The following is a 13,520-nucleotide window of genomic DNA, read 5'->3' as shown; positions in this document are numbered from 1 at the left end:
TTTTGGTTTGTTTGTTTTTGGCTCATTGTTTGCAGGGCACCATCTATCGTGAAAAGGGAGGCAGGAGAAAGTGGTGGATGCACCTGTAATGTCACTATACACATCAACCAAAATCTAGATAATCTTTTGCAGATATAGTCATAAGGATTTTTTGTGTGATTTCAAAATCTCATCAAGCTGTCAATTACCATGACAATCACAAACATACATAATACTTATCCCGTCTCTGGGTATATTTAAAGATGATAACATTTCTTACAATGGATTGATCTACCCTTCTTTTGACTCATTTACCAGGTGGTTTCCATACTCACTGTAATCGCATGTGTGAACATTTTTAAAAAGGAGAGGTTGGTGGTTTCCCTATGAATAGTAAAATCGAAAGTATTTCTAGTACCTAGCTAGGTAGGTATGAAGCCAGGAGATTTTCCAAAAATTTTAATCCTCTTTATTAAGTTCCTTGCCAGTTTTCTCAAAGAATGTTGAAACTAGAAAATAAGACTCTAAACTGGGATTACCCCTTGAGGAGCAGAGAACACTTGAGTGTGGAAGCTAATGGAGGCAGAACTCACAAGAATCACTCAGGGAACTCCAAGTCTTGATAACATTATTCCACGGTGAGGTCACCACAGGCTATCTTTTTCCCACCCTCCTTCCACTGTGTCCCACCGCGCTTTTTCTAACTTCAGTGATTCTAAGTAATATCACTGGGCACTTCATTTCCTTTTTCATACTGCAGGGTGAGTTACATAGTAAATAACTTTTACTGTTATCATAATTTAAGTTTTATCTTAGGCAATTTAACAAGAAAATGTCTAACTAGGTGATTTTTTTTTTAGTTCTCTAATAAGGAAATGTCACATGTCAAATCCTTAATTATCAGTGTGTTATCTTTGCTTAAGTTTTCAGTGAAATCTGAGTAAATAATTCCAGCAATGATCCAGTCTTTCTTCCCCAACCTCAATCTTTCAGTGCACATGAGTAAAACCTAAGTTCAGTGAAGCAGAAAACAGAGCAGAGACATATTTGGAAGCATAATTGTTGTAAAACGCCTCCAGTTTCCATCTCAGAGTGAACAATGTCTGTAGGTTTAAGCTGTTGTTTCTCATCTAAGTCTGTGGTTTTTTTTTTTTTTTGCCTCTTGTCCCATAATAAGAAGATGATAAATGCTAAAATCTAAAATCTCACTAAAGTGAAGAATAAATTGAAAATTTTTTTTGTTTTTGTATTCATCAAAAAGTTAATTTTTAGGTAAAATGGCAGCAACCGAGATACTTGGTTGAAATATGACGACAATTAAAACACTTGCCATGCTGACAGCTGATAGGGTTTCGAATAGCCTCAACGGGTTTGCATTCTGCTTACTCAGGTTTAAGTATTTACCCATCATGATACGAAATTAGCACACAGATGACTAAAACGAGTATTAAATTTTTCCCTCTGAATTCTGAAGTGAATGTGCATTTTTATTAATTTTGCATTTATGTGAGTATAGTCAAAGGTTTACTCACCAAAAAAATTATGTTCAATCTAAAGTGTCATCCTCAGATCTTTTCCAGAGCATTGTAACATTTATTAGAAACAAATGTCATTTTTTTTTATTTGCCGAGATTCATGCAGCAGGGAAATCTTTATGGTTATCATTCAAACTCAATAACAAAGAGAAAAGAAATTGGAGCAAGGAATCAAATTCTTATGCCTAAACAAAGTGAGAAGAAATTATAGTTTTCTGAACTCTGTAAAAATTTGTCATCTATCTGTCAAGTGATCAATCGATCAATCTATCTATATGTTATGTAATTCAAGGAGTACGTGTACATTCTTTGTTATAGTGTTAAAAGTCTTTTTTAAAGGTTTTAAGGTACATTATATACATACACACACACACACACACACACATATCTGGAACACATATCCCATGACTCCCACGTCGAGGTCAGAGAACAGCTAGATGGAGTGAGTTGGCTGCTTCTACTAGGAGGGTCTGTAGTACTGAAATTTGACTGAAGTTTTTCTTAGCAGTAGGAGCCTTTACCTACCGAGCCAAAGTTGCTGGCCCTGAAGAGTTTCAGAATGTTCCTACAACATTTATTCGTAACATCACTTATCCTCTATCTGATGTACGTAAACATTCTTCAATGATTGTGTCTTTGACTTTAACTTCTGTTTGTGTCTGATATTTCTAGTAAGTTATGACTGAATGCTTTTATTCAATCTGTTTTCTAGGTGAAACAGAACACAACCGAATGTTGCCTATGACTTCAGATGTGTAGCAGCTCGCACTGAGAGTAGCCTAAACCAAACAGGGGCGTCAGTTTGGAGGTTCGGCAGTATTTTTCTCTTTTCTATTCTGAAACTCTTTACTATGACACCCATCAGAGTGGATAATAATGAGCATGAAATAACATTAATTGAAAGAGTTTTAAAGCCATCAGATCATGCAATACTGTTATATCCTAGGAACTTTTGCCTCTGTAAATACCTTAAGCTTTAACTATTTTTGACCATAAAATGAGAGATACAGAAGCAAGTGCTCCACAGGAAGATTGTATAAAATAGCCTGAAATGCAGAGCAAGTAAACATTAATAATTCTTATTATTAATACAGATAAAAATTTTCATTATAGTCTTCAACTTTTTATATTTTTATATGGAAGTGAACTATAAATTCAAAAATATAAAAATACTTTGTACAAGAAATAACAAAATCAGTTCCATCTTTCTAAGTTGAATTTAACCACTTCTAAACCCAGCCTCAAAGAAGAGATTGACAGAGCGAGGGAGGTATTTTCCTATCCTAGAACCCTGCACTAGAGAGGTGGACCAATGAAAAACTAAGTCATGGCTTAAAGGAGCAGAGATCCATAGGGAACAAAAAAACACATTAGTAGAAAACGGTGTTAGGTTAGGCAACCTGAATTATGTGTGATGCATTGTTGACTTAGTTTTCCAGTGGAAGCCACACCCAGAAATATGGCATCACCCTCACTATGAGATTACAAGCCATCTGGAGCTGTCAGTCGTGGGTGTTGAGAACTGAACTAAGGACCTCTATAACATGTGTGGACCTTTAAACACTGAGCCATCTCTTGGTCCCGCTTTCTATTTCAGAAACACGATGAACATCAGTCATATGTTCAAATGTTGTTCTCTAGGGAGTCTACTGAAACCAATTGTATTGTTTACAGAGATATGCACACAAACATGTTTGCACTTCATCTTCATATAACACGTAGTAAATTATGTTTTATCTCTCCATTTAATATAGTATAATGCCTATATTTAAAATTTTCACAAAATTGTCTATTTAGATAGTACACACACTAATATGGGCACATCAGGTTTCTTATTGATTTATCAAGGCTACAAGTTCGTATTATTTCCCAATAATGGGAAAGTGATAGTTTTACCAACCTCCTTTCTTTTTTTCTGGGAAATCTTCTGATGTTGCAACTCCACTTGGACACTTTCTGCAAACTGATCCTTGACAATCAGCTAGATTGATATGTCTGTGCCTCTCCTGAAAGCCCAGGAGAACTGGAGGTTGCTGATGAGAGACAGTGTGGAAGACACAGTGACGCTCAGCTGCCCTGTGCTCAGAGGAAGAGCAGAGTGCCTTCTCCTTGTTGTTGCTGTACCGAGAGTTTCATCTTCAGTTTACCTTTATTTTCTTTCCTCTGAAGTGGAAGTGGATTGGCTTCACGGTACCTTACTCCTTTATTTTCATTAAGGCCCCCAAATCCCATCTCAAGCTCTCAAATTCTCCAGCTTTTGACAAAACAGACTAATTAGACTTTTTGCTAAAGCTTTAAATACACTTTTTACATTCCACCTGATTATGATTTTGATGTATGATGTCTACTACTTTTTAAAATGAGTTTATCCTAGGGTTATTTTTTATAAAATTACCTTTTCATTATCTTAATTCTAATTCTGATCACACTATTAGTGGTTGAAAAATCAGCTTCAAAGTTTGAAATAAACACAGTGGGTGAAATGCTGGCTACATAAGAAGGACCCAAGTTCAAATTCCCGGAGCCGATATCAAGCTGAACACAGTAGCACAGGACTATAACGCAAGTGCTCCTGTGTGAAATGAGAGACAAAGACATTTGGAAGCATTCTGGCAGGTTAGCCTGGCTCATGCAGCTCAGACGCACACTTGACAAACACCTGCCTCAAACAAAGTGAATAGTGAGGACACACATGGAGGTTATCCTCTAACCTTTACCTACTCACAGTGGGTAAATATTCACAAATATTCACCTGTGCATGAGCACACACACACACACCACATTCACATGCACACACACCACAGATACACACACACACCACTCACACACACACACACCATAGGCACATACCACACACACACACAAACACACCACACTCTCTCACACACACATCATAGATACACACACACCCCACTCACACACACACACTCAATAGATACACTGAGAAGTACAGATGAGGAGTCGTTGAAACCACGTGATACTTCCAAATTCATCAGCACAACGGGGACGACTATAATTTTACTAAATGTTGAAGTCCTCACAGAGGCTCAGTTCTTTACCCTGAGTAAAATGAATAATTAGAAATGGAGGTGTGGTAATTGCAAAAGAACAGTGAGGTGTCAGTGTCAGGGATCCATGTGGGACTTTTCAAATAAGTTTAGAAATGACCAAAATTTAAAATAAAAGTGAAAAATGCCGAAGAAGGAATTTTGCAGCAATGGAACTCAGATGATCAATAAACATTTAGTGATGTTCAAAACACATTGATAATGGGTATTTAAAAAAAGAGAGCCAGCCGGGCGGTGGTGGCGCACACCTTTAATCCTAGCACTTGGGAGGCAGAGGCAGGCGGATCTCTGTGAGTTCGAGACCAGCCCGGTCTACAAGAGCTAGTTCCAGGACAGGCTCCAAAACCACAGAGAAACCCTGTCTCAAAAAAACAAACAAAAACAAACAAACAAAAAAAGAGAGCCATAGGATAATGTAACATGTCATCAACTGGTCATAATGTCAGAACATTCTATCAGCATAGAAGTGCTGTAGATATGGGCCTCTGTTTTAATACATTACAATGTGCATGTGTATTTGTGCAATAGCCCAAGGAAGCAGTGTGACTTTACCTTCTAAACAGTCACATTTGGGATGTGTATGTACTTTTAAACCTAGAAATATTTGGTCTATAATCAAGAGTAATGCTCTATGTGCAAACATTAATTTATAGCATAACATTGGTTGTATTATTCTACTTAATAACAAATTCCTAGAATCAAATGAGACATAATAACAGATACAATAACAATTTATCTTGGCAATGTCACGTTAAGTGGAAGTGCATGTTTCTCACGTTCACAATCAGGAGGTAGAGAGGCAGTAGTTACCTCTTCAGACAGTGACAGACACACAGAATGTGAGAGAACTGGGGAGGGAGAGAAGATAGGAGATCCCCTTGCCATAGTCAGAAAGGAGTGGCTGGGATCATTAAAGGGGCAGGCTACCCAGGTGACAGGCCAGGTCAGCATATTACAACAATCAGTTCTAACTAAGGAAAACCTGCTCATGATTAGAAGAGAAATGGAAGAGAAAGCGAAAGGAGCTAAGAAATATCTATAACTAAATTCTAATCATGCCAACCTTTAGAAACTGTGAAAACTGAAATCCAAAGGAAAGCATAGGGAAAATTCCTCAATGATACCACAAAGGGCTTAGTCAAATCTTTGCTAATAGTGCTAATAGTCCAGCAACTGTGGTAACATAATTTAGAGGAATGTATGGGTAATATTCTGGTTTTCCTGGGATATATTCTTTTTTCGTCCTTTCTCACCAATTGGGCGGTTGCATGCTTAATGTATATTGAGGAACACAGTGTTTTCTACTGAGATATTGAAGAGAAATACAGATTAAAATAGTAAGAATGTGTATAATGTTTAAAGCAATATTTTCTTAACTTCAAAAGTTCTAAATGATATAAAGTCCAGATTTTGTAATTATGATACATTTATATTACTAAATGTCAATGTTTTATTTTGAAATATTTTCCACATTTCAACATATCCAATGAAGAAATCAACATTGTTACTATAAATATGTCAGTAAGTTTCCATTGTTTGTACCCCTTCTCTGTCAACTTCATCAGCATAAGTAAGTTTTGCTATCCTTTTACACACAAAAGAGATCATTAAATGTTTCACCTGTCACAGAGTGTTCCCACATAAGAAAAAATGGCAGAAATCACTTTAAGTGGTAGTAAACATTTTTAAGTAACTAAATATGTAAGAGACCAATGAAGTTTTCTAGTTCCCTTTTTCTATTATCATGAAAAAGGAGCATACCTGCCAAGGCACTTGATTGGCTTCAGGGCGGGACTTTGTGGAGTCTCCTATTCCCTGTCTGCATATCTTTAAGGAATTGGTGTGACAGACTCTCTTACTAGTCAATCTATCTCACCAGCTTGTAGTTACCGGTATGTATTCAGAGAGCCCAGGAGAGAAGGTGCCTATAGTTTGACTCCAGCTTGACATACAATGGCTGGCTGATATATACTACATAGCAGGGCTGCCCTTTTCTGAAGAGAAAGGAGGAGGAGTTCATGGAGGGGAGAGAGACTTGGAGGAAAACAGGGAGGGACGTGAAACTGTGACCAGGCCGGAAAAAATAAATTAATTAGTTATATATATATGTATATATGTGTATATATGTATATATATATATATATACAGAGAGAGAGAGAGAGAGAGAGAGAGAGAGAGAGAGAGTGTAATATGTGGCGCAGCATGTTTTACTGTATCACAATCCTGGTCTACATAATTTTCTTTTTTGTACGCTTTCATTCTATTCAGTATCTGAGACATTTTCTACTTTGTTTTTCTTGGTCTTTACTTGTTTAGTGACTCAATATCTTTCATTAATCCAAGTCTCACGCATATTTACGTTAGCATGAGTAAGCATAGCTAATAGCAAACAAAAAATAAATAATCATTGCTGAATTTTTAGTTTTCTTTTCTGGAGTGCATTCTGTCTACACTGATAAATCTTAAAACTTTCATAGGAGTTTTAATTATCTAATATGTTGTGTAAACAGATAGGTTCATATTTGAGTAGTACACCTGACAGTTCAATTCAAAGTGAAGGCCACCAGAATTTACAGCTACTGGTATTCCATTAAACAGTTGTCAGGAAGAAAGACAGGATTACTGATTTTCAAATGCCTACTACATTCAGTGCTGCACCTAAGAAGAAAATGTCATGTAGGCATCAACACACATTTTATTTTTTTGATTGAATCTCTTATGGCATTATTATTCAGACATTGGCAACAGCGCTTCAAAACTAGTGCAATGTCACAGATAAGAACACAATTTTGTCACTTGGAAAATAAGATAGAAGGTTCTGGAATTGACATATTGCAAAACCACTTAATTTACAGTTTACTTGGTAGAGTTTCTGCATTATTGTTGCCTGGAATTCATTTCTTCAAAGCGAAGTCTCAACCTTTCAGTATTGAATCACCACTTTACACACATTCCAGACAAGGCAGGTATATTAACAATCCATCTGTTACTGCTTGTCAACACCTGCGCCAGGAAAGCACATAAAGAAATAACTAAAGACAAAGTAGACTGAAAAGATGTACTATAGTAAGCAAATAAAAATCCTCGGGCAAGAAGTAAGTGCAGGATGTTAGGCTTGTCTGCCACAACAAAGGGCAAGTCTCTCCCTTGTCATGTGTGATGCCTTACATGGTCATCAGATTGTGTATGGGGAAGAGCTACTGTCACAAAATACACGGAGGAAGATTTTCCGTAGCGTGCACTAGATAATGTTACATGGCTTTATTTGTTAATTTCTTTAGAAAGCAAAGCATTTTATTTTTGCTTTAAACAAGCTCATGAATTTTTATATTGTCATATTACCAGTGATAAAAGCTCGAGGTTAAGTGGCAGAGATTTTGTACCTGAAACGTAGATATTTTCACCCGTAGTGCCATTTTCTCTTGTAGAAACTATTTTACTTCATTTTTCTGGGATCTCCGTATCCAAGATTTACATCTTGGCTTAACTAAATAAACTCAGTGATTTGTCTTAGATACCGGAGAAACATAAAAATGTGTTTTATCTCTTCCTCCTTAACATGCAAGGAAGTGTGTGAGTGACATGGTTTCTCTAGAGAAGTTCTGGATTTTCTGTTGGAATTGAAGGCAGCATGCTCGGCATGAGTTCTGTGACCTTCATCCTCGTAGTTAACAGTCATGCTGGGAGTGGCAAGTGGCTACCAACATATCATTACAACCTCTAAGGTTAGGGTTCAGTATCACTATCCCCAGCATTAGAGAAATAACTCCAAATATTTTATTTTATATTTAAACGGCATTTTAAATTTATTCTTTGAAAATGACTTTCATTTATATAATATATCTTAATCATATCCTCTCTGATTCTCCCCTCTTTTTCTTCTCCCTAAACACAGCACCTATCCAACTTGATGACTTCATATCCTGCTTATTAATTTGCATTCATAACTTCGTGTGTGAAATTTGTGCTTCTCATGTGTACATGAGCTGGCACTGTCCTCCGGAGCAAAGAGGGCTCTCCATAACCTCTCCCAATCTTTTAACTCTTAGCAGCTAGAAGTTCCTCAGCTATAATGATATCTCAGTAAATATTGCCCTCCCCCACCCCGTAATACTCCTCCATGAAGTTTTAACCGGCCTACTCTGTGGAGGTCCCACGCAGATCACCAACCACATCTGCTGAGAGTTCAGGCATCCAATCTGGTGCTGTTTAGAAAGACTTCCATTCTGAAAGTGAAGACTATGGAAAGGACATCTGAAAATTTGTTATGAATTATAAAATTTGTGATAGCAATCAAGTTACTTGTATGTAGATTACAATTTAATTTACTCTAAATGTTAGCATGTTTTGTTCCTTCAAAAGTATGGAATCCAGGTTAACTGAAGCCAGACATAAACGTTTTCTATTAACAATGCCCTTTTGTTTTCTATAGAGAAGAATTGACATTCTCTTAACAGTTCCTATTTGGAGAAGAAATATTTTGTGTGTGTGTGTGTGTGTGTGTGTGTGTGTGTGTGTTGTAGACAAGCACAGAGCTATCATACTATATTTTGGCACTGGAGTCTTTGTGTCTTGCCAGAATTATGTCAAGATAAAATGTAGAGCTCTCATTCAGTTAAGGTGCAATTCACTGCATATGTATTATTTTCAAGATACTGGACTAGGCCTGTCTTGAGACCATAATAAATAAGATAAATTTCTATCTTTACAAAAGTTATAATTAGTTAGAGATAATATATATACACATATATGTATAGTATAAACATCATAATTAGTGATAGATATGGTGGTTAAAATTTCGATGTGACTGTGATAATAGCCATGTTCTCCCTCATCTTTTACACTACTCTAAGGACTGCACCTTGGCTATATCCCTTTGGTACCCAGCAGAGTGTATCTAATAGAGGATGCTCTGAATACAGAGAGGCTGAGTGACTGAAACTGGGCAGAGGAAGACTACAAACGGTTTCAGGGAAACTCCTTTATGAGTCTTGAGCTATTTGCTCAATGAACCTCCATAAAAATGAATTAGCAGTAGTAATAACACCAAACTTGAGACCTTCCTATCATAAACCCTGCAGTTGAATACATAATCACTTTCCATTAAGAATTCATCTCCTTATCTTTTGCCTATGTTGTGAAATATATTGTAATTAGAATTGATTTTTATGGTACAATTTTGTAAGATACCATAATAAGTGCCTTACTAAGGGCCCCAAATGATTTGAGATATATTTTCAAATATGAATTCTATAATTCTATTAAAGAAAATCAACAAATGTGTAACCAGCCCATACGGCTCTGTGTGCATTTCCTCATATCCCTATTGCCATTTATAGACAAGTTCATTTTAAAGACCACTTTGCTCCTGATTTGGACCTTGAGATTTCTGTCCAGTGCTCCAATGTGGGTCTCTGTCTCTGTCTCCTTTCATCGCCTGATGAAGGTTAATATTCAGGAGGATGCCTATATGTTTTTCTTTGGGTTCTCCTTATTTAGTTTCTCTAGGATCACTAATTATAGGCTCAATGTCCTTTTTTTATGGCTAGAAACCAAATATGAGTGAGTACATCCCATGTTCCTCTTTTTGGGTCTGGCTTACCTCACTCTGACGAGGGAGGGCGACTTGATTGGGGGAGAGGGAGGGAAATGGGAGGCGGTGGCGGGGAAGAGACAGAAATCTTTAATAAATAAATAAACGGAAAAAAAATAAAGACCACTTTGGTAAAAATCATTCCAGATGACTCATCCATAATTGCCAGGAAAATAATTCACATTTAAGACATAATTTTCTAGATACATTATGTACATATTCATGCATGTGTATACATGTGAATGCAAAATTGCATGTCCTTGTGTTCTCATATCCATCGAGGCCAAAAGCTGTTACTGGATATTTTCCACTAAAACTTTAAATTTATTTTTTGAGAAAGGATATCTAGCATAACTTTGGACTCATTGATTCCACCAGGTTAATCAGTCAATGAGCTCCAGTAATCTCCCTGTCTCTATATTCCTGAAATTGTGGACATAGCATTCCATCATAATTAAATTTACTATATTGTGTCTTAGTTACTTTTCCATTGCTGTGAAGACTCACCATGATCAAGCCAACTACTAAAATTAAGAATTTAAGGGGAGACTTGCTTATGATTTTAGAAGCTGAGTCTAGGAACATCATTACAGACAACATGGCAATAGGCAAGCAAGCACAGCCCTAGCGAAGTAGCTGAGAGTTATATTTTATCCACAAGTTTGAAGCAGAAAGAGAGAGTGAGATGGGGCCTGGCACTGGCTTTTGAAACTTCAACGTTGACTACAGTGATACACTTCCTTCAGCCTGTCCACACCTCTAAATCCTTCCAAGCCTGTTCTGCCAACTAGGAAGCAAGCATTCAAATATATGAGCCTGGGTCATTCTCATTCAAAATACTGCATATGGCTTCTGTGGATCTGAATTTAGGTCCTTTCAACTATGTGACAGACATTTAATTGAATCAGCCATCTTCTTATTTCTTTATTTTTTTACTCCATCTGTTGCTGTTTAAAGTTGAATATAAGTATGTTCTACATATCTCCATGTTGCTCAATAATTGGCTACATGGGGATGATGGGTCCTGTATGTTTACAACAGAGCTAACAAGGGGTTCCTATTTCATAACAATACAGGGGCAGTTGTAAGGTCTAGTGCATTGTATTACAGTCTGTGGCGGTGCTAACATGAACCAGCCTATTTTCTTGCCATTCACATAAAAATATAAAAATAGCTTGGGCTACATAGTAGTATCTGTCTCAAAACACTAAACAGAAAAATAGAAACAAAAAGAAATATTATTTGGCAATTCATATTTCATAATTTTACATCAAAAGTTGTTTTTTTTATTTTTGATAAGGTCATTTCCCTGGTTTCTATCATCAAATCTCTACATTATTCCCCTGTTATTTTGTGAGAGCAGTTGTAAACTGGAGATGCTGTAGATGGAATTTCTTCTTCCCTTGAACCGTTTGTTTCTAACCGTGAAATAAGATCGGTACAGATGATTTAAATCACTGTCAACATTGTCCTGGGTCATCCAGTGGAACTGGTGTAATTATACAGAAATATAACACTGGAAGCAGCAACTTGGAGCTTCAGAGGATCAAAAATGAGTTAGAAGATTAGGGAAGAGGTAAGTGTGCATGGAACAGGGAAATGACTGTCGTCTTCAAAGACCTACCCCACCTTAATGACTCCACCTCTTAAAGGTTACACAGCCACCCTAAGAATGCTACCAATTAGGAAACAAGAGATGAAAAATGAATCTGTTGAGTTCATTAGAGATTCAAATCATAACAATAAAAGTTGGGAAAGAATATTACGTGACAGCCATCAAAGGTTACCTCAGTCCTGCAGTCACCAGGAACTTAACTCTGACAATAATTGGAAGGAGAAAGATATAAATTCTCCCCTGAGCTTCTGAAGGATAGCATAACTGTGTCTTAGTTTTAGCCTCTGAAATTCTAAACAGATCTAGCTAAATGGTGCAAAATTCCAACGGGATCATGAGGTCATGGATAAGTTTTTTTAGTGATTTTAATTCATGGTAATTTCATCCATAATGGAAAACTAATTGTAAAATCTTCTAGTTAAAAATTTTAATTTACATTTGTTATTTGTTTATTTTATGTGCAAATGTGTTTGTGTGTGTGCACACACAGTGGCATATAAGTAGTCACAGGAAAATTTGCAAAAGTTGATTCTTTCCTTCCACCATGTTGGTTCCAGGGATCAAACTCAAGTTCTCAGACTTGGCTGCAGTAGACACCAAGATTTTTTTTATCTTCTTATTTAATGACTCTCCTTACTTATATAGAATTTTAGAAAGTGGAAGTACTGTTGCATGTGTTCAAAATACAATACAAAGCAGAAAATAATTTCTCCAAGTTTGGTCATCTTTTACCTTAATCAAAAGTATTCCTGTGAGAATCCACATTCCATTCCATTTGACCTTGTTCTATTTTCATCCTCACAGTGGGTGGTCCTTCTATGAAGAAAACAATTGTTTTGAAAGGCATGGAATCTACAAATAAGAGATGCTGTTTAGTACTGATGGGCTCAGACATTTTCCCATTATTTGCTGTCAGATTTAATGATCTCTTATGTTAAAGGAGAGATAAAATAGGGGTATAAAGATAGCCCATCAGCTAAGAGCACTAGTTACTCATACATAGCCCTCTGGCTGTGTTTTCAGCACCCACATGGTGGCTCAAAACCATTTGTAACTCCAGTTACAGGGATTTTGGTGCCCTCCTTTTTCTTTTGCCTGCCCATTGCATGGTCACTATGTATAAACATACACAAACAAAATACTCTATACATAAAAAAGAGCTTTATTTTGATGATAGACAAACTATTGGCACTTGATAAAATATTTGTATATATTCGCTTTCTACATTTGTGTGTCTTCTACATTATAGAAGTGAAAACAATCCCATGGCTATTGCATATTGTCCCTGTATCATCTAAATGACGCATGATAGCAGCTGTGTTACTTTGAAATCATGTGGAAGCAGGCTGATTATACTCTTTGTATTGAAATACTGATGGTAAGAGTTTTAAAGATCATCCTTTTGTTGCACATAATACAGCTAAAGATACCTGTTTTCACACAGTGATTTGAAGGGAGATTTAGGATTTCCTTCTGTATATATGTTGCTTTAATTAGTTAATGAATGAAGCTGTTTTTAACCAATGACTTAGCGGAGTAATGTGATGTGGGAAATCTGAACAGAGATAAAAAAAGTAGGGGTGCCTAGCCAGTTTGGACGTTCACCTTCCTAGACATGGACGTAGGGGGGAGGACCTTGGACTTTCCACAGGGCAGGGAACCATGACTGCTCTTTGGATAGGAGAGGGGGGGTGAGAGGAGTGGGGGGAGGGGGAGAAGAGAGGGGGGAA

Source organism: Alexandromys fortis, unplaced genomic scaffold, assembly GCF_014885135.2.
Source record: "Alexandromys fortis isolate MF-2015 unplaced genomic scaffold, M_Fortis_MF-2015_v1.1 scaffold_66, whole genome shotgun sequence".
Classification (NCBI taxonomy): domain Eukaryota; kingdom Metazoa; phylum Chordata; class Mammalia; order Rodentia; family Cricetidae; genus Alexandromys; species Alexandromys fortis.
The sequence above is the reverse complement of the archived record's forward strand: the minus strand, read 5'-3'. Positions refer to the sequence as shown.